Source organism: Elgaria multicarinata, chromosome 7 (assembly GCF_023053635.1).
Source record: "Elgaria multicarinata webbii isolate HBS135686 ecotype San Diego chromosome 7, rElgMul1.1.pri, whole genome shotgun sequence".
In the NCBI taxonomy this organism is placed as follows: Eukaryota; Metazoa; Chordata; class Lepidosauria; order Squamata; family Anguidae; genus Elgaria; species Elgaria multicarinata.
The window spans coordinates 7,927,668-7,949,082 of NC_086177.1; positions in this window are offsets into that span (position 1 = coordinate 7,927,668).

The following is a 21,415-nucleotide window of genomic DNA, read 5'->3' on the forward strand; positions in this document are numbered from 1 at the left end:
TTCTTACGGCTATTCTGAAGAAACCTCATGTGTCCTTGCGCAATGTGGGGCCCATTCCAATGGAGCACGCCTCCAACAAAAACTCTTAGCATGCTTAGGGTCTTATTACAATTCTCTATAAGAATTTTGGGGCTCCTCCTGGTTTTCTGGGGCTGCCAGATAGGCTCATTGTTTTCTAACGGCCATTCTGAAGAAACCTCGTGTGCCCGTGCGCAGCTTAGGGGCCGTTCCAATGGAGCATGCTTGCAGCAAAAACTCTTAGGATGCTTAGTGTGTTATTACAAGCCTCTTTGAGAATTTTGGGGCTCCCCCTGTTTTTCTGGGGATGCCTGACAGCCGATTGCTTTCCTATGGCCATACTGAAGGAACCTAATGGGCCCATGCGCAATGTGGGGGCCATTCCAGTGGAGCATGTCTCCAGCAGCAACTCTTTGGATCCTTAGGGTCTTAGTTCAAATCTCCATGAGCATTTTGGGGCTCCCCCTCTTTTCTCTGTGCCTGCTTGTGACAGCCTAAAGCAGTGGTTCTCAACCTTCCTAATGCCGCAACCCTTTAATACAGTTCCTCATGTTGTGGTGACCCCCAACCATAAAATTATTTTCGTTCTTCTCTACACAATCCATTGTCATGGGATGGTTTGCTAATGAAAATAATACATAACAATAGCTTTAATAATACAAAAGATGATACATGACATAGTTCAGTCAATACAGTTTCCTAAGACCATCGGAAATATGTGTTTTCCAATGGTCTTAGGCGACCCCTGTGAAAGGGTCATTCGACCCCCAAAGGGGTCTCGACCCACAGGTTGAGAACCGCTGGCCTAAAGCTTTCCTATGGCCATTCTGAATGACACCCCATATTCTGGCTTTGCGCACGGGGGGGCAAGTTCAATGCAACATGGATCAGGCACAGAGTCTTAGGATGCTTGGGTTGCTAATGTCAACCTCCTCAGGGATTTTCAGCTTCATCTGGTTCTTAAGGGGCTTAAACTCTTTGGATCCTTAGGGTCTTAGTTCAAATCTCCATGAGCATTTTGGGGCTCCCTCTCTTTTCTCTGTGCCTGCTTGTGACAGCCTAATGCTTTCCTATGGCCGTTCTGAATGACACCCCATATCATGGCTATGCGCAGGGTGGGGGGCAAGTTCAATGCAACATGTAGCAAGCACAGAGTCTTAGGATGCTTGGGTTGCTAATGTCAACCTCCTCAGGGATTTTCAGCTTCATCTGGTTCTTAAGGGGCTTGTGGTATCATTCCCATGTACCCCTATGGCTACTTTGAAATGCAGGCCTGCATTGTTGTGAGGAGAGGGTGCTGGAGGGGGGGGGGCATATGTAAACATGGTAATAATCTGTGGCAGTTTTTGGCAACCCCTCCTCCACTTATTTTGGCCTTTTTGAACTGGTGGCTCTGAAGCATTGCATGAAACTGCAGGCACCTTCTCTTTATTGTATTCGGTTTTCTTTTTATGTTTGGAGATGATCCCTAGAAACCACTGTGTTGGGGGTCATAGGAATTGTTCCCCAAAACCACTTTGTTAGTTTGTATTTTGATTCTGTGTGGTTTTCTATGAAAACTAAATGTTTAACTCCTTTAAGTTATTTATTTATTTATTTATTTATTACATTTATATACCGCCCTATAGCCAAAGCTCTCTGGGCGGTTTACAAAAGTTAAAAACAGTAAACATTTTAAAAAGTTTGTTAGCTGATAGCATGATGCTAGGTTTGAGGAATGCAGCCATTTTTATTTTTATGTCTATTCTTTGTTCATTATTAATATTTGACAGTCGTATAAAGAAAAAATAGTTTCAGTTGAACCTGTTGGCAAATTGTTTAGAAAAGAGTAGTTGGCATATTCAGGTATTTTCCCATGTAGTTTTTTCTTCCTATTAAGCTTTCTAAGCTCTTCAGAACGGCCTTAAATGTTGTAATCCCAACAAAAACTCAAGTGTTCTTCTTCAATTCACCGAGAATATTCTCTGTTCTCTTTGTTCCCAATACCAAGAGGAGGCTCTCTCTTCACTGATTTTAATTTGAAGATGATCCCTAAACTCCTTCAATGGTTTCCTATGGCCATTCGGAATGACACAATGCATTTCAATGGTCATTCGGTGTCCTTCGGTTTAGTATGTCCCCGGAATCCCCCCACATACCTAGCATCATTTGAGGGTGTGGCAGGGGGGGGGGATACCGCTAAGCCCCCCCCTAAATGCCGAGGACAATTTGGAGAAAATTCTGCCAAGTGTCCTTTTTGTTGTTGTTCTTATTGTATTTCGACAGTGCCCCAAAGCCCAAACTCTCTGGGCCAATTACAGGGTTCAACAGTGGGTACCCTGGGGAAGGGGTCTCAGGTAAGATTAAGAAACCACCCCCCAAAACCCTTCCAGCCCCACCCTAGGTCAGCAGTAGGACAGGCCTTGGACCTCAAGCATTTATAACACACACACACACACACACACACACACACACACACACAGATTTTGACCTGGCCATGAGAGAGAGGTGGGAGAGCCCCCCTAGGGTGAGAAGGAGACTCTAAAGAAGTACTCACATCTTTGAGGATTCAGTGTCTCCGTCTAGCTCCGAAACCTCCCTCTCTCAACTGCCTCTAACTATGTAGAAACTAGAGTTCTAACTCTATCTGATGGTTTCAATAATCCCAATGTCACTGACTCTCTCAGCTGCCTCTACCACCCTCTACCGCTCTCCACCACCTTCTCCCACACTCTCTAGCTCTCTCTAACTGCCAAACGCGCTCCCACTCTCTCCTCCGCTCCCTCTCGCTCTCTCCTCACTACCCACAAAGACCTCCTCCCCCCCAGGCCTCCTGCAGCCCTTCCAGCTGGGGGTCGTGTCACAATGGAAGACATGCCGCCATCACTTAGCAACCGTGCTCAGCCATGGCCAGTGTTCCGCTCAGTACTGGTGGGTTTAGTGGGGGGCTAGGGCCTGTGGTTTACAAGGGTGCCCAACATTGGGCTGGCCTCCCTAGCCAGGCCCGTTTTGTGGCCACCCGAGTTCTGCCCCTCTCTTCCAGGCACATGGGTGCCCCTGCAGACTCCTGGATGCGTTGTCTGCTCAGAGGGAGCGTCACCACGGGAAACCCTCCAGCCAGCTAAGGAGCAGACTGGGGGCCTTCCTTGCAGGGGAGGTGGCCACGTGGCTTATGGGAATATGACTATGAGGGGATGAATTTCACAACTTCCTCCTTAGGTTTCTGACACTTAGGACCTCTTCATATGATTAGCTGCAGGAAGATTCTGTCTTTACACTTCTGTTTCTTTCAGTCCTTCCAAACTGTCATCAAGCACTTTGGAAACCCCCAAAATAAATATTAATTTTCCCGGCAGGAGAGGCGGGGGAGAAGAACGGGGACGGGCATGGCGGATGGGTACAGGGCCTGGTGGATGGGGGGGGAAGGAGGACGGGGACAGGCATGGTGGACGGGGTGAAGAAGGACGGGGACAGGCATGGCGGACAGGGACGGGCATGGCAGACGGGGGACAGGCATGGCGGATGGGGACGGGGGCTGGGTGAGCGAGTGGGCAGGGGGGGTTCAGGCATGGTGGTGGGGGAAATCAGGGGCAGGGGGAGCAGGGAACCATTTATTTTTTTAAAAAAAAATACGGTTCTGTTGGTGCGCTCCTGCGCACATGGCCCTTTAAGGGAGGAAAAAAATAGAGGACGCGACGGGGCCCAGAACTGGACGCAATACTCTAGATGAGGCCTAACCAGGGCCGAATAGAGAGGAACCAGTACCTCACGTGATTTGGAAGCTATACTTCTATTAACGCAGCCCAAAATAGCATTTGCCTTTCTTGCAGCCATATCGCACTGTTGGCTCATATTCAGCTTGCAATCTACAACAATTCCAAGATCCTTCTCGTTTGTAGTATTGCTGAGCCAAGTATCCCCCATCTTGTAACTGTGCCTTTGGTTTCTATTTCCTAAATGTAGAACTTGGTATTTATCCCTATTAAATTTCATCCTGTTGTTTTCAGCCCAGCACTCCAGCCTATCAAGATCACTTTGAAGTTTGTTTCTGTCTTCCAGGGTATTAGCTATCCCACCCAATTTTGTGTCATCTGCAAATTTGATCAGCGTTCCCTGCACCTCCTCGTCCAAATCATTAATAAAAATGTTGAAGAGCACTGGGCCCAGGACTGAGCCCTGCGGTACCCCACTCGTTGCGTCTCCCCAGTTTGAGAAGGTTCCATTGATAAGTACTCTTTGAGTCCGATTCTGTAGCCAATTGTGAATCCACCTAATAGTTGTTCCATCTAGCCCCCTTTTAGCTAGTTTGTTAATCAGAATGTCATGTGGTACTTTGTCAAAAGCTTTGCTGAAGTCAAGATATATGACGTCCACAGCGTTCCCACGGTCCACAAGGGAGGTTACCTTATCAAAAAATGAGATCAAATTTGTCTGACAGGACTTGTTCTTGACAAATCCATGTTGGCTTCTAGTGATCACCGCATTGATTTCAAGGTGTTTACAGATTGACTTCTTTATAATCTGCTCCAGAATTTTCCCAGGGATGGATGTCAGACTGACTGGTCTGTAGTTCCCAGGTTCTTCCTTTTTGCCCTTTTTGAAGATAGGGACAACGTTAGCCCTCCTCCAGTCGTCCGGCACCTCACCCGTCTTCCATGATTTTGCAAAGATAATAGACAAAGGTTCTGAGAGTTCTTCCGCTAGCTCCTTCATTCCTCTAGGATGCAGTTCATCGGGCCCTGGAGATTTGAACTCATTCAAGGAAATTAGGTGTTCTTTGACCATTTGTTTATCAATCTCAAACTGTAATCTTGCCCCCTCAACTTCTGCTTCACTTTTTCCAGGGGGGTCATAGACCCGCTTTTGGGAGAAGGCTGAGGCAAAGTAGGAATTGAGCACTTCAGCCTTTTCTTTGTCATCTGTTATCAATTTGCCATCCTCATTAAGAAGTTGAACCACCATTTCTTTCCTCGGTCTTTTACTACTCACATATCTGAAGAAAGCCTTTTTATTGCTTTTAGCATCCCTCGCTAATCTCAGCTCATTTTGAGCTTTAGCCTTCCTGACGCCATTTTGGCACTTCTGCGCCACTTGTCTGTACTCTTCTTTTGTAGCCTGGCCTTCCTTCCACTTCCTATATGTATCCCTTTTTGTTTTCAGGTCATCTCTAAGCTTTTTGTGGAGCCACATTGGTTTCCTCTGTTGTCTTCTATCTTTTCTCCTTGTTGGAATTGTTTGTAACTGTGCCTTTAAAATTTCCTTTTTTAAATACTCCCACCCATCCTGCACTCCTTTTCTCATTAGGCTCATTTGCCATGGGACCTTACTTATCATAGTTCTTAGTTTATTAAAATCAGCTTTCCTAAAATCCAGAGTACGTGTATGGCTACGCTCAAATTTTGTCTCCTTCATAATCAAGAATTCAAGTATGATGTGGTCACTTTCCCCCAGAGTTCCCATAACCGCCACTTTATCCACTAAGTCATCCCTATTGGTCAATATCAAGTCAAGGATTGCCGACCCTCTAGTTCCTTCCTCCACTTTTTGTAGGAGAAAGTTATCACCCACACTTCAGCTTGATCACATTTTGTATTGACTTTGGTAAATATATCCCTAAATATTTTATATTTTTGGCATTTGTTGGGATACCAGTAGTTTTCATGAGCTTATCTTTAGTTTAGTTTTGTTTTTGATAGATTCAGGCCATAGCTAGACCTCAGGTTTATCCCTGGATCGTCCAGGAGTCAAACCTGTTCATCTAGGTGACACACAGGGGATCCAGTGCTCAGGCAGGGGCGAACCCTGGATGATCCCAGGATAAACCTTAGGTCTAGGCGTGGCCTCAGAGATCATATATTAGATTTTTTTTATTATTGATTGTCAGCCCTGACACGCCACCATATTCAGTAGTGATTTTCAATATTCTCTGTAAGTCCCTTAATGGGTTTGACAAGGTTAGGCCCAAATCTTCTGCATATAAATTAGTAAATCTCTTTCCTCCCTTAAACTTGATTCCTTCAATTGAGTTACCATTTTTTATAAGTTTCGCCAGTGGTTCCATGGATAAAGCAAATAAGAGAGGTGATAAAGGTCATCCCAGCTTGGTGCCTTGATATATTGAGGTCAATGGTGAATCCAAATGGTTTGTTCTGATCACAGGGAGCTCACATGACTAGGGTGACCATATTTTGGAAACCAAAAAGGAGGACAACACAGCCGCCCAAAGGGGGCGTGTCCACCAACATGTCCAGCCCCCAAGGGGACATGCCCACCAACATGTCCAGCCCCCAAAGGGGCATGCCCACCCAAACATGGCCTTGGTCACAGGTCGGATTTCACAGCACAAAATTGAGACAAACCTGTTCTACATAACATCTTAATGTTAAAATCACTGGAATAGAGAACAAGTGAGACATTCAATGTATCTGAAATTAACTTCACTCATTCCTACTTCTGTAGCTTTTGCTGTACTTTGAAGCTTTAGCTATACGCTGTGTGATACAGCCTCCCCTTCCCTCAAATATCTTTTCTGACTGCAAATCCTTCACTGGATGACCATAGTCTCACCTTTCCTAACATTTAACACCCTTTCCCCATCACCTTTCTTATATCCATACTCACAGATTCAGCATACTGCTACCACTGAACAAATGAAGCAGTTGACAAGTACAGAAAAATCTAGTACAACAAACAAGCAACGAATCATTCAGAAAGAGTATAAACTACTATTAGCCTGCAAACGTTAGCCATGGGACAAAATGGACTAAAAGCTAGCACCTCTTAACTTGTTTCAACTTCAACCAGACATAACAGTCAAAAACAACCAAGAAAAACACAACTGCCTTATTGACACAGCAATACCTAATGGCAAAAATGTTGCAGAAAAGGAAGAGGAAAAGAGAGAGAAATATACACCACTGGCTATGGAAGTTAAAGAACTATAGCAACAGGAAAAAGTTACAATTATTCCGTTAGTCACATGAGTCACCAGCATCACATCATTTTATTTTTAAAGAAAACCTTCAGAAATTAGGCCTACCAAAATACATGCACACCAACATCCAGAAAGCAGTCATACCTAAAACATGTTCAATAGTCAGGACATTTCTGAATCCGTAAAAGACCGCATGACTTGGCAAAGCCCATCATGTTCACCTAGGAAAACCACCACGAGCAAGAAAAGAGAGATAAATGACGATGATGATGATGATGATGATGATGATGGCGGCAACCCTGTTAATTTTTGAAAGATTTTTAAGAAGGATGGACAATTATCAGCATTTTTTACAAAATACACGTCATGCCAATTATATCAAACAAATTGGATAGGAAGGTCTATGGGTCAAAATGCATTATTTCATAAGAATATCACCTCCAAATCATCCCCCCGACATGCAGAAAAGTACAGCCCTCCCACACACACTGCCAACACACACACATCCATTCAACCAGGCACCCTATTCACCCATACACTTTCACACACACACACACACACACACACACACACCTTTGTCTTACTTCTACTTGCTTCTCTTGCTGCTGCTGCTGCTTCCGCCTCTTCTTCCTCCTCCTCTTCTTCTTCTTTCTCAACGCAGGGGGGGGGGGCTGGAGGGCGGGTTCCCAGAAGGGAGGGAGCGCGGCCCCCAGCCCATTGCCTCACGTTGATCCAGGGCTCTCCTTGGTCGCCGCTGTGATGTCACTGCAGCGACCAAGGAGAGCCCCAGATGGAAACAAGGGGGGGCCTTAAACTGCACATTTCTTTAGTTTAGCCAGTGGTGTATATTTTCCTCTCTTTTCCTCTTCCTTTTCTGCAACATTTTTGTCATTAGGTATTGCAATTTCAATGTAGGTGTGTTTTTCTCGGTTGTTTTTGACTGTTATGCCTGGTTGAAGTTGAAACAAGCTAAGAGGTGGTAGCCTTTAGTCCATTTTGTTCCATGGCTAACGTTTGCAGGCTAATAGTAGTTTATACTCTTTCTGAATGCTTGGTTGTTTGGTTGTTGTATACTTGTCAACTGCTTCATTTGTTCAGTGGTAGCAGTATGCAGTAAGGTGATGGGGAAACAGTGTTAAATGTTAGGAAAGGTTAGGCTGTGGTCATCCAGTGAAGGATTTGCAGTCAGAAAAGATATCTGAGGGAAGGGAAGACTGTATCACACACAGGGCTCATCTACACCAAGCAGGACATTCCACTTTGAAAGCGGTAGAGAAAAGCCAGGAGCCACACTACTGCTTTATAGCAGTACTGAAGTGCACTGACAACTGTTGGGGCCCATGACACATACCATATGCCACTTTCATACCACTTTCATAGTGTTATATCCTGCTTGGTGTAGATGTGTCCTGGGCCCCAACAGTTGTCAGTGCACCTCAGTATCACTATAAAGCAGTAGTGCAGATCCTGCAGTACACTCCAATGTTGCTATAAAGCAGTAGTGTGGCTCCTGCCTTTTATATACCGCTTTCATAGTGGAATACCCTGCTTGGTGTAGCTGAGCACACAGTATACCAAAAGCTTCAACGTACAGCAAAAGCTAAGAATGAGTGAAGTTAATTTCAGATACACAGAATGTCTCACTTATACTTTATTCCAGTGATTTTAACATTAAGATGTTATGTAGAACAGGTTTGTCTTAATTGTGTGCTGTGAAATCAGACCTGTGACCAAGGCCATGTTTGGGTGGGCACGCCCCCTTGGGGCTGGACATGTTGGTGGGCACCCCCCTATAGGGCGGCCATGTTGTCCTCCTTTTTGGTTTCCAAAATATGGTCACCCTAAGCAAGATAATGAGCTCCAGTACCCTCAAATGGATTGCATGTGATGCCCAAGCATGGGTGTGGAAAACATCTGTGAGAGATGTCACAAACCGCAAATCTCCTTCCATTTCCCTTGGAAAATTCCTCAGCCATCTGGGCCCCATAGAAATCTCAACATTTCTGGGACTTCAGGTTTACCATTTAGGTAAAACTTGATGGCATCCTAGGGATATATGGCACTTTCTTGAGGTGCTCTTTTGCCAGCCTTATTGAAATGCTCTTGGCATCTTTCACAACTGAGCATATATATTTTTCCCCTGAGCAGGACCTCCAAATTCATTTTGAATTTCACTCTATATAAAATGTTAGAGGCAATTCTTTCCTTTTTTTTCTTTGTTCCTTCTGCCCATAGTAGATCCCTGCTCGTGATCAATGAGCCATCCCACACATTTGAGACAAGCAGACCCTGTACTTTTGCATGCCACAGTTCAACAACATTGAGGTGGTTTGCAGGGACGTGGGAAAACATTGCAGGTTCCTCTTCAGTGGACCAAGTCAAATGACCTGTTCACCAAAAGCAAGAAGCTTCCATAGGCAAAAGGAGAAAAATACAGACTCCAAGAAGCAGACAGGTTGCATGCAACAGAACTGGGTGATTATACATCTTTTACTGGCTGCATCACTTGATATCCTCTTAAAGCTAGACATGCTACCATGTGAGATTTAGGGCCTTGCTAGACCAGGTGTTAGCCTGGTGTGAGGACCGTGCTCATCCCTGTGCGTCCAAACGACGCACAGGGGATCCCGGCCTCAGGCAGGGGTCACACCGCCCTGGCACCGCGCTAACGGGAACTGCTGGTAGCGTGGTTCTTCCCGTGGTCCCGACCTCAGGTTGGGCTGAGGCTGGGACCGCGGGCGTGTAGCCAGGTCCGCCGCTTTTCCCAGCTCCACAGGACCGCTGCGGCCATCAAGGCTACGGTGGGGACATCGGGGGGGATCGGACTTTGCAGGGGTGGGGGTGGACGGGAACGGAGAACGGGGCCTGGGGGGGCGGGCGGGGGATAGGACTTTGTGGGTGGGGGGTGGGGGGGATGGAGAATTAAAGAAACAAAAACCCGTACTTAACTTTTGTGGCTCCTGCCGTTTGAAAAATAATAATAATGGCGGCCGTGACGGCTCTCCTCCAGAGCTCGTCGCGGCTCCCGTCTGAATAAGAGCGAGACCTCGGGTTATTCCTAACGCGAGATCTCCCCTCCTCTCCTCCAGATTGTTACACAGGTCTAGCAAGGTCCTTAGAAGACTCACCAGCCAGGAAGCAAGACAAGAACCTCTTCTTAAACAAGAACAAACACATGAAACTCCCGAGTCCACCCAGGTACAACTGAGTTCAGTGGCAACTAGTAACTAAATTTATTTGTTTATTTATTAGATTTATCGACTGCCCGATTGACAAACGCTTTGCAATTATAAAAACACAAAACAGTAAAATAATGACCAGCGCAGTAATACAGCCAATGACAATATATAAAAGAAGAAGACATGAAAAGCCTTAAGAGTGCAGTCATACGGGATCCCCACTCTATAGATGGTTCTGAGACCAGAAGCCTCCATCTAGCCCTGGCAGTCAGGGCGAGGGGCGGGAGGGAGGCATTTTTGCCTCCCTTTCTTGCTTTTTCGCATTCTTAGCTGGACGGGCCTCTGCGCCTCTCAGAGACTCTTGTGGACCAGGGAGATTCATGTCTCCCTTCTCCCCTTCCTTCCCTGCCTACCACCACACTCCCTTTCCTCCTCGGGACAACTTCCATGGTCACGGCTGTGGCTTCAGAAAAGGAGCCACCACGTTGGGGGGTCTCTAGTTAACAGAGCCGGGGAAGATCCCCGCTCAGACCCCCCTCCCGCCACATAGAGATGATAGTTCTGTCTATGGCCTGTGGGGGGAGCTGTCTGTAATATCTTATGGCTCATCAGACTGAAGAGCTGTAGGATTGCGCTGCTAAGAGTAAGCAGTAAACCTGTAATAAAGGCAGCAAATTGAAGATCAAATGCCTGGCAGAAGAGGAAGGTCTCATCCTAGCGTCTAGATGCATAGTAAAGATGCCAGGCAGATCTCCCTAGGGTGGGCGTTCCACAGATGGGGTGGGTGGGGGCTACCACAGAAAAGGATCTTTCCCTGGTAGCCACCTGTCACATCATTGTGCGCAGTGACACCCAGAGAAGAGCTTTCGAAGATCATCTTAGCGGTCAGGCAGGAACATTTGGGAGAAAGTGCTCCTTCAGGTAGACTGGTTTAAGGGCTTGGAAACCTACTGGGTTGAAGATCTACCCCAAGCAGGATAGAACACTTTGAAAATAGTATGAAAACCGTATATGGAGTGTGTGTGTCCCAACAGTTGTCAAAACCGTTTGAAACTGTTTTAAAGTAGGAGTGTGTCGATCCCGCCTGGGCAACCAGTGCAGTTAACGCAGCGCTGGAATAAGAGGTTCAAAACGGCCAGTCCCAATCGGCAGCTTTGTTGCTCTGTTCTACATTAACTGACGTTTCTGGCCCAGCGTCAGAGCGAGCCCCATGTTCCGTTCACTGCAATAATCCAGGCGAGCGGTTGCAGCTGGTATGTGATAAGGCTCGGGCAGTAGCTGATCCATGAGCCGAAACGGATCAGAGGCACTTTGTACCACGGTGGCTATTTGTGCCTCAAGTGACAGAGCTGGATCTCTGAGCACCCCCAGACTACAAATCTGCCTGTGGCGAGAGGTGGGTAGCATTTCCCCTTGAATCTCCAAGGAATTTTCCTAATCAGAACCATCTTTTTTCCTTCTAAGCACTATTCATTTTTCCCCAGTTCTTCTAATAATTATTCATGTCTTCCTGGAGCTACATGTAGACGGCAAGACGAGCTGCAAGGCTGGCGTGTTTATTTGTGTGTTTGCTTTGGAGTGATGATTATGTGTCTAGTGAGGGCATAAAACAGGCAGAATTCCTCTCTTTTCCGTACATTATGGGTAGATGGAGGGGTGACCATGTGCATGGCTGTTGGGGATGGAAGAGGTAAGGGGGCAGGCTGTGGTTGTGCCGTCTTGCTTGCTTCGAACAGGCTAGCTACAGGCCACAGGTACTAATTTGTCTAGACATTAAAGCCTGTGAGACTTTCCCACTTCCTTGGGCTCCTCTCATGGCCAAACTCTGAGCTCCATCACACGGGGAGGAAACACGCTCCCTAACATCCCTTCTCCACCCATGTTTTTGTGGCTCAGTTGTTGTTGTTGTTGTTGTTGTTATTATTTACTACATTTATATACCACCCCATAGCCGAAGGTCTTTGCGCAGTTTACAAAAGTTTAAGAAGAGTGAACATTAAAAGCAAATATACAACATTTAAAACCGTGAAAAGCATAAAATACAAACAAAAACAGACCATATTCGTTCAAAACAACTATTCTGGGGTCAGATATAAAACTCAGCATATGCTGTTCGATGCCTGGTTCTGAGATCCTCCCCCTGGTTCCACACGACTGCCCCACGTCCAGGGACAGCACAGGCACCTTTTTCTGTTTTGAAGCGGCAGGGCAAGTCCCACAAGAGTGAGGCCCCACTCCGTTAGAAATGTGTAGGGCCTCACCCCCTGCCCCTCCCTGCCATCCCAGGGCTGGTGAAATTGCTGCCTCCCCTGATGGGCACGGAGCCGTGCGGCATCCCTCTGTACCATTTCTGGGGCTGCACTTACTTGCAAGTAAGCGTGGCACCAGGCAGGACGGGGGCCCACACCTCCCCTGGTCACAGGACGATCCTGAAACTATGGGAAGAATCGGGTTTTCCCAGGGTTTCTTTATCCCTGGGAAAACCCATTCCCATCCCCCCTTTCACCTGGGAGTCCCTGTGCATCATTTGGACACACAGGGACTCAGCCATGACCAGCCACCAATTGGGCTGGTGTAGAAATGGCCCGAGTCATCACTGTCTTCTCCCAAGAGGCTTAGATACCTGCAACAGGGAGGGGAGATGTTTAAAGAACTAGAAGAAGGATATAGCTCACCGTGAATCCTTAAACCATAAGTTGTGGCCTTTTGTTTCATCCCCCAAATGTGTCTATTCTGTCTACATCCCTGTGCCTGCATGAGAAGCTGCAAGCAGTTTAACAGAAGCAACTAGGGATGTGGAAACCAGAAAAACCCGAGTTTACCCAGGTTTTCTGAATCCCACCTTGACTCGTGGGGCTCCATCCGACGAGCGCGTTACTGGGCACTCACAGATTTTTCGCAGGTCCCACACGTGACGTCGGCTGCCTCCCATGCCCCTTCCGGCCTTCCTTGCAGGACAAAAAAAAAATCCCTCTGGGATGAATTACAGATCCTAGCACTGTTTTTCATCTATTAGCCGATATTGAAGCAAATATCTTGTAATCTATAGGAGTCGGGATTGGTTGGATCCTTGTTAGGTTTAAATAATAATAATAATAATAATAATAATAATAATAATAATAATAATAATAATTTATTTGTTACGCGCCTCTCCCTCCAGATCGAGGCAGGGTACAACATAAATGCAAATGCTATAAAAAACATATAATTAAAAGATTTAAGACTACTACATTATTAAAAGCAGCACATTATTAAAAGGCATCTTAAAATTCAACTGGGTAGCCCTGCTGGAAGACATCAGTCTTTATGGCTTTCTTAAAATCCGGAAGACTGTTAAGTTGACGAATCTCTCCTGGCAGGTCATTCCATAATCTGGTAACGGCAGAAGAAAAGGTCCTCTGGGTAATAGTTGTACTAGTACTTCTAGCGCGAGCTGTCCCTCCTTTCCACACGTCAGACGCGATGGGGAAAGGAAAGCCCCATCGTGTCCTCCATTTTTTTAAAAAAGGTAAAGGGGCCATGTGCGCAGGAGCGCACCAACGAAAAAGTAAGTTGTTTTTTTTAAAAAATAAAGGGTTCCCCACTCCCCCCTGCCCCCGATTCCACCCCACAATGTCTGATATCCCCTGCTGGCCCCCTTGCTTGCCCGCTCGCTCCATCACTCGCTACCCTTTTGCTCGCCCGCCCATTCGCTTGCCATGTCTGATGCCCCCTCCACCAGCACCCCGGCCGCCATCTCCCCACCCTGGCTCCACTCTCCCCCCCATCTCTCCTGCCGGGTCTGCTCTTCCCCCCCTGGCCCCCATCTCTCTCCCCCCCCTCCGTGATTCTCTTGCCCCCGGCTCGATGGGCAGCTTCTCCCAGCTACTTGTGAGTAAGCCGCGTAGTTGGGAAAAGCCGCGGAACCAGCTAGACTTTCCACAGCCCCGGGCTCAGCAAGTTGATCCGGTTAACCCGGGTCAAGGGAGGGTTTAGCCCGGCCTGACCCCGGGATCCCGTGTGCGTCATCTGCACGCACAGGGGTGAGCCCGGGTTTCAGCCCGGGCTGAACTCTCATCTAGCAACAGCCCAAGTATTGGGTAGGGAGGTTCCATTCAGAATAAGTGGGAAGAGGGGCTTACCTGGGGGGAGGGGGGCTTACTTGGCTCCGTCGTCTACCACAGTCCATGCAGCGGTGGGCAGCGGAGCCAGGGAAGAAAGCCATAAAGACTAATCTCTTCCGGCAGGCCTACCCAGCTGAATTTTAAGATGCCTTTTTTAATGGTGTGCTACTTTTAATGATGCACTGGTTTTAAACGTTTGAATTAGTTGTATGTATTTTATGGTGTTTTTATTTGTGTTGTACCCCACCTTGATCCAGAGGGAGAGGCAGGAAACAAATAAATAAATAAATAAATTATTATTATTATTATTCGGCCCCCAATTTTGTCCCCCTTTCCCCATTTACCTGCCTCCGCCGTCTGCTGTGGAGGCAAGTAAGTGGGGAAGCAGGGGCAAAATGGGGCCGAATATCAATCCAGACCTCCGGATCTCACTCCGGATCTGGTTCCGGAGCGGATCGGGGGAGGTCCAGATCGACCCGAACTGGTTCAGGCCCAATCTGGAAGGTCTGGGTTGGGAACCAAACCGGTTCGGGGGCCCTGTGCACAGCCCCATTTGAAACTAAGAACAAATCCCAACCAATCAAAATTAAAACCAGCAGCACGTTCCCTTTTCCACCTCCTCGCTGCCTTTGCGGGGGGGGGGGGGGCATTCCGTTCCATCGCTTTCTAGAGCGATAGCTTGCACCTCGATTTAACAAATTGCTACCCGCCAATAATAAAGTATAATGACTGTTTTTAGTAATAACATTCTCTTTCTGTCCGGGGGTGGACAGTCACACCTATGTGTAGTAATACCTATGTCGACCACGTGAGATGAGATTCTTTCACAGCCTTACTACATTTTCTTCACATACTGTTTTGGCCCTCTTAAATGATTGGCATAACAATAGACTTAGGGCGTGGCTAGGTGGGGGGATTTCCCGGGTATTTTCCCTGGGCATTTACATGATGCACAGGGGATCCCGGGAGCGGGGAGGGCTGATCCCTCCCTTGGCCTGGGATATCGCCTTACCCTTTTCACCCGCTTTTTCCACGGTCTTGGGATGATCCTGACACGGCCGAACGTGTGGCCGGGTGTCGTGGGTTGTCCCGGCTCTTCATGCGTAATCGCGAAGAGCCGAGACCTGGGCATGGGGCACAGATCTCCTTTGGAGCTTTGTGCCCATTTGGGGTGGGATGGGGGAGCAGGGAAATGTATTTCTAAAAAAACATTACATTTTGCGTTTGTGTGCTCGTGCGCTCCTTCTCCTTTATAAAACAAAACAAAATGGTGGGTGCAACGTCCTCTCCCTCCTGGGACATCATGTGCCACGCGTAGACAGAGGGGGAGATCTCACAATAACCATATCGCGAGAACCTCCCCCCTCCGTCACGCTAGACCCGGTCGGTCTAACCATGGCCTCAGATTGTTTCTGTTACTATCCTTCTACGTGAAGGAGAAGTCCAAATAAAAGTGCTTAAAAACAGTCTACGCTTAATGTTCTATATGTCGGCTCATATTACGTCATGTCTCCTTAGCTTTTTTGCCCATTCATCTTCATCTATTTGGTAAGGATCTCAGCACAAGGGTTGAGCCCTCCAGTATTGGTCCTCTATCCCTGGGTCTTTGGTTGCGCCTCCTGTGCATGATTTCCCGGCTTCCTTCGTCTTCAGACTCCTCCCCATCCTCTTCCCTGTCTGCATCTTCAACGGAGACCCCTTCCGGGAGTTCTAGTCTCAGATCTTTCCATATTCAAGCCACTTCTTGCTTGCTTGTCGCTATTGGTGTGATCCCTTCATTTGGCACCATCAGATGGAAGGAACCACCACCACCCCAGCAAATATCTGTAGTCTGCCTTTTGCAGTTTGAAGGCGTCGGGTCTCAGTTGCCGCCGTCACGGCAGTATCTCCAGCACCAAGTCTTGCAATATCATTACAGCTGCACCATTCTGCAGGGTTTCCTTCAGTTCCCTCCGTCTTTGCTGCAGGATCTCTTGCAAAGCGCACAATTCCGTCTCTAGGAGAGTTTGCAGCCTTCCTCCTCGGCCCCAGAGCTCTGTGAGCACTTCCAAAGGCATCTGGGGCCGTTGGGAAATCCGGGACCATGGAAGAAAAGCCATTTTGCTAACAGGTCTTTCATGTTGTCTCCTTCTGCATCTTCTGCAAGGCCACGCAGGCGCAGGTTACATCTGTGACCTTGGTTCTCCGTTTCTTCCGGTTTGTATTTTGTTTCTGCATTTTGCTTTCTAAGATTCTCCTCAGGCTGTGTGATCTTTATTACTGCTGTTGTTTTTCACTTGTTCTATCGTTGTGTGTAAAGTCCCCAGTTGAGTTTCCAAAATCACTGTCCGAGTTTCCTTCCGTTCTTGCTTAAAAGCAGTAAGGGGCTGATCTATTTCCTCCTTAAGAGCTTTTGCCCAGACATCTCGCCCTCAAAGGTCCTCAACGATGACGGCCTCTGGATGAAAGGGAAGAAAAGAAGAGCTTCAGAGCCTGAAAGCAAGGGGAACTGCAGAGGTCGCACTCAGAAGCGACAGTCCTTGGGGGTGTTTTAGTGAGATTGGGGAAAGAGGTTGTTCAGCCTCCTTGGGGGAATCTCTCTCCTCAAAACTGGAGGCTGTGGGGTGCTAGGGGCAAATACTGATGAACTGTCTTGGGACAGGGAAGGCTACGGTTCCTTCTTTCCTTCTGGACCTCAGGTAGCCTAGCACAGAGCCTCTTTCGTGCCCCTGCCCTGCATCTCCTCCTCCTCTGTTGCCAACTTACCCCTTTGGCGATGGAGGAGCTCTTGATAGGCCAGGAGGGCTTCTCTGGCCTGCTGACGGATCTCCTCCCTCTCGTGAGAGAGCAGCCCTCCAACTTCCCCCAGGAGCCTGCGAATGGTGGATTCTTCTCCCGACATCTAGGGGGAAAGAAAACAAGACAGATCTCTACCCACACTTCTCTCGCGGGTGGACCCTTGGCCTCACGGGGCCTCTGTAGGACAAGCCCTCCATGGGAGCTGTCATGGGACCTGGCATTGGGATGGGGGGTTAACCCTTTGCCCCTGACAGTGGCCCTGGTTTGGTGGCCCCCACCCTTGCTCCTTCCATGGAGGAGACAGCTCCCTTTCCTCCAAGAGCAGCTTGGGTCCACTGCTTTGGAGTCTCCTCCGGTCCCAGTCCAGGGCTCCAGCCATGCCCGCAAGTATTGCTACTCACATCCAGGTTCTGCATCTTCTGGGCAAATTGGAGGAGGGCTGTCCCACAGCTCAGGGCCCTCCACCTTTCCACGTCATCCACAGACTGGGCCCAGTAATGGATGTGCTGTGGAGAGAAGCAGGAGCTCAGAATCCAGGCCGGACCTTCCCATTTGCATTGGGGGCTTTGAGTTGGGCATCCTCACATGCCTTGCGAGCCAAATCAAAGTCCTCCTGCAACCCCACTCACCTCCAGAATGAAGAGCAAATGGCCGACGGTTGGCTCTCCGGTCAGCAAGCCCCTCAGCATGAACTCAGCTGTTTCGAATCCATACGATTTGAAGAGGCGCTGAAAGGAAAGCGAGCGTTAGACCAGAGTGCCGGCACTGAAGCCCCTGCCTGCCATTCGCCCATGAGTCTCCCTTCTTCCGGGTCAAGGGAGCCATGCTATGCCTTCGTCTTTAACAGAGGTGGGCGAAAGCGCGCCCTGCTGGAAAAGGGCCCGAGAGAGGAAGAAGCTCACGCCACACCAAGGAACTTTGGGGCACGAAGGTCTCCTCCCTCCCTCCTCCCTCCTTTTCCCCTCTCTCTGGAGGTCAAGGAGGGCGACGGAGACACAACATCATCAGAGGGGCCTGCAGGCCTGGAGGTTTTGCCTCCCCCCAGGCCGCAGAAAGCCCTGTGACTCCGCTTCGCCAAGGAACCCGCCTTCCTCTAACAGTTCCCTGGGCAGATGCTGCAGCTAAGGAACGGGGGCGCCCTTCCCGCCTTCCCTCCGGAACAGACACCTGCCCCCGAGCCTATAGCAGACGGCCACAACTTCTGGTCCAGAGGGGAGCCAAAGCTCCGAAAACGGCCTCTGCCCATCACCAAAACCTTTGGGGAGGATTTACCTGTTGCCGAGGGGCTGCTCCAGGCCTTGGATGGTTGAGGACCTCATGGAGAACCAACCGCAAGACGTGGGACTCCAGCTCCCGGTTGAAGGCTCCCCAGGTTTGGCTGGGAGGAGAAAAGAGAAAGGAATTGGCTGTTATTCAGGCTTGTCCAAGGACCGTCGGCTGGCTATCCCCCCAGCCCCACTCACGCACACAGCCCTGTCCTTTGGAGAGGCCTTCCGTGCTGGCAGAGAGCACTGCCTAGAAAGCTCTCCTCCCTCCTTGACCAAAGCCGCCAGAGGGGTGAGGGTGAAGAGACCAATCCGTGTCCCCCTGCAGACCCCATCAGCCATCGTCGTACCTGAGCCCGTAAATGGCCTTCATGGCACATGCCAGGAGGCAGTGTGGCAGAGACTGTCCCGGCCTGGTTTCCATGGCCACCTGGGGGAGATGGCGACAGGGAGAAGGCAAACGATGAGATTCAAGGCCCTCTCAAGGCCCAGCCTGCCCCAGGAGGGAGATTTCACCAGCCTTCCCAATGGCGGGCAGGGGCTGCAGCGCACTCACCGCTATGGCCTCCACCAGTTCCTCCGTGGAGCAGGGGAACGCCAGGGCCCTCCCCCTGCTCTTCCGGGTGGCTGTGCACGCTGCGATGACGGCCCGGAGGAAGAGGAACTTCGCCTTGCAGTCGAAATGCTGGAAATTATAAGGAAAGGATTGCTAGTACAACTCTGCCCCCCCTCCCCCCTCCGTCCCCCCCCTCACAACGTTGTTCGCAGGCATCTCACAGGTCATGGAGGCGGAGGAGAAGAGGAGACGAGCTGGGCTCCATCCCCCTCCCCGAGCGTGACCAGGCCCTCTGCCCTGCCAGTCCTGGAGGCCCCAGCCACCACGGGCCCTAAGTGACCTGTACCTTTTCTCCAGCTTGGACCTGCTGTGCAAAGGCGAAGATGGTGTCCATCAGGCCAGCGAGATCTTCCTCCGTACGGGTCTGCGGCAAAGAGGTGGTGGAATCCAAGCCTGCCGTAGAGTCAACAGAGGGAGGTCAGGGCTGGAGGAAGGGCTGTGTCCTTCCCCCTTCCAAAGACAGGCTGCTGCCTTCCTGTGAGGCCTTGGGCCTCCGGACAGGCCTCCCCCCAGCCCTCCCCCCAAGCCCTGGCCATCACCTCACCTGATCCCTCCGATGCGGCCTGCTGGTCCACTTCCAGGGCCTCCAGCCTCCGGCGCAGGGTGCACAGGTCCAGGGCCTTCCTCCGCGCCGGAGGTTTCAGCCCCAGTGGGTGGACTTGGATCGTCTTACAGCAGCAGAACTGCCTCCAGAAGGGCCTTGGAGGGGCTGCAGGCGATGCCAACCCTTTCTTGAAGCTGCTGCCTTCCTCTGGGTGCACTTTATTGCGCTGAAAAAGGGTTCGCAGCTTCTTCAGCCTAAAACAGAGAAGGCGGAAAGTGAGAAATGGGGAGTGCAGGTCCTAAGCCCCAGGCAAGACTGCTCTGAGTGGAGGCCGAAACACCTGGAGACCACATTGGGTCACATGAGGTTTCTTCAGAATGGCCATAAGAAAACAATGGGCCTCTCTGGCAGCCCCAGAAAATCATGGGGAGCCCCAAAATTCTCCAGATAGCGCCATGCTTTCCTATGGCCATTCTTAAGAAACCTCATGTGCCTGTGTGCAACGTGGAGGACATTCAAACGGAGCATTCCTGCAGCAAAAACATTTAGCATACTTAGGGTCTCATGACAAGCCTCTACGAGAATTTTGGGGCTCCCGCTGATTTTCTGGGGCTGCCAGAGAGGCCCATTGCTTTCTTACGGCCGTTCTGAAGAAACCTCAGGTGTCCTTGCGCAATGTGGGGCCCATTCCAATGGAGCACGCCTCCAACAAAAACTCTTAGCATGCTTAGGGTCTTATTACAATTCTCTATAAGAATTTTGGGGCTCCTCCTGGTTTTCTGGGGCTGCCAGATAGGCTCATTGTTTTCTAACGGCCATTCTGAAGAAACCTCGTGTGCCCGTGCGCAGCTTAGGGGCCGTTCCAATGGAGCATGCTTGCAGCAAAAACTCTTAGGATGCTTAGTGTGTTATTACAAGCCTCTTTGAGAATTTTGGGGCTCCCCCTGTTTTTCTGGGGATGCCTGACAGCCGATTGCTTTCCTATGGCCATACTGAAGGAACCTAATGGGCCCATGCGCAATGTGGGGGCCATTCCAGTGGAGCATGTCTCCAGCAGCAACTCTTTGGATCCTTAGGGTCTTAGTTCAAATCTCCATGAGCATTTTGGGGCTCCCCCTCTTTTCTCTGTGCCTGCTTGTGACAGCCTAAAGCAGTGGTTCTCAACCTTCCTATCATAGAATCATAGAATCATAGAATAGCAGAGTTGGAAGGGGCCTACAAGGCCATCGAGTCCAACCCCCTGCTCAATGCAGGAATCCACCCTAAAGCATCCCTGACAGATGGTTGTCCTAATGCCTAATGCCGCAACCCTTTAATACAGTTCCTCATGTTGTGGTGACCCCCAACCATAAAATTATTTTCGTTCTTCTCTACACAATCCATTGTCATGGGATGGTTTGCTAATGAAAATAATACATAACAATAGCTTTAATCATACAAAAGATGATACATGACATAGTTCAGTCAATACAGTTTCCTAAGACCATCGGAAATATGTGTTTTCCAATGGTCTTAGGCGACCCCTGTGAAAGGGTCATTCGACCCCCAAAGGGGTCTCGACCCACAGGTTGAGAACCGCTGGCCTAAAGCTTTCCTATGGCCATTCTGAATGACACCCCATATTCTGGCTATGCGCAGGGGGGGGGGCAAGTTCAATGCAACATGGATCAGGCACAGAGTCTTAGGATGCTTGGGTTGCTAATGTCAACCTCCTCAGAGATTTTCAGCTTCATCTGGTTCTTAAGGGGCTTAAACTCTTTGGATCCTTAGGGTCTTAGTTCAAATCTCCATGAGCATTTTGGGGCTCCCTCTCTTTTCTCTGTGCCTGCTTGTGACAGCCTAATGCTTTCCTATGGCCGTTCTGAATGAGGCCCCATATCATGGCTATGCCCAAGGGAGGGGGGCAAGTTCAATGCAACATGTAGCAAGCACAGAGTCTTAGGATGCTTGGGTTGCTAATGTCAACCTCCTCAGGGATTTTCAGCTTCATCTGGTTCTT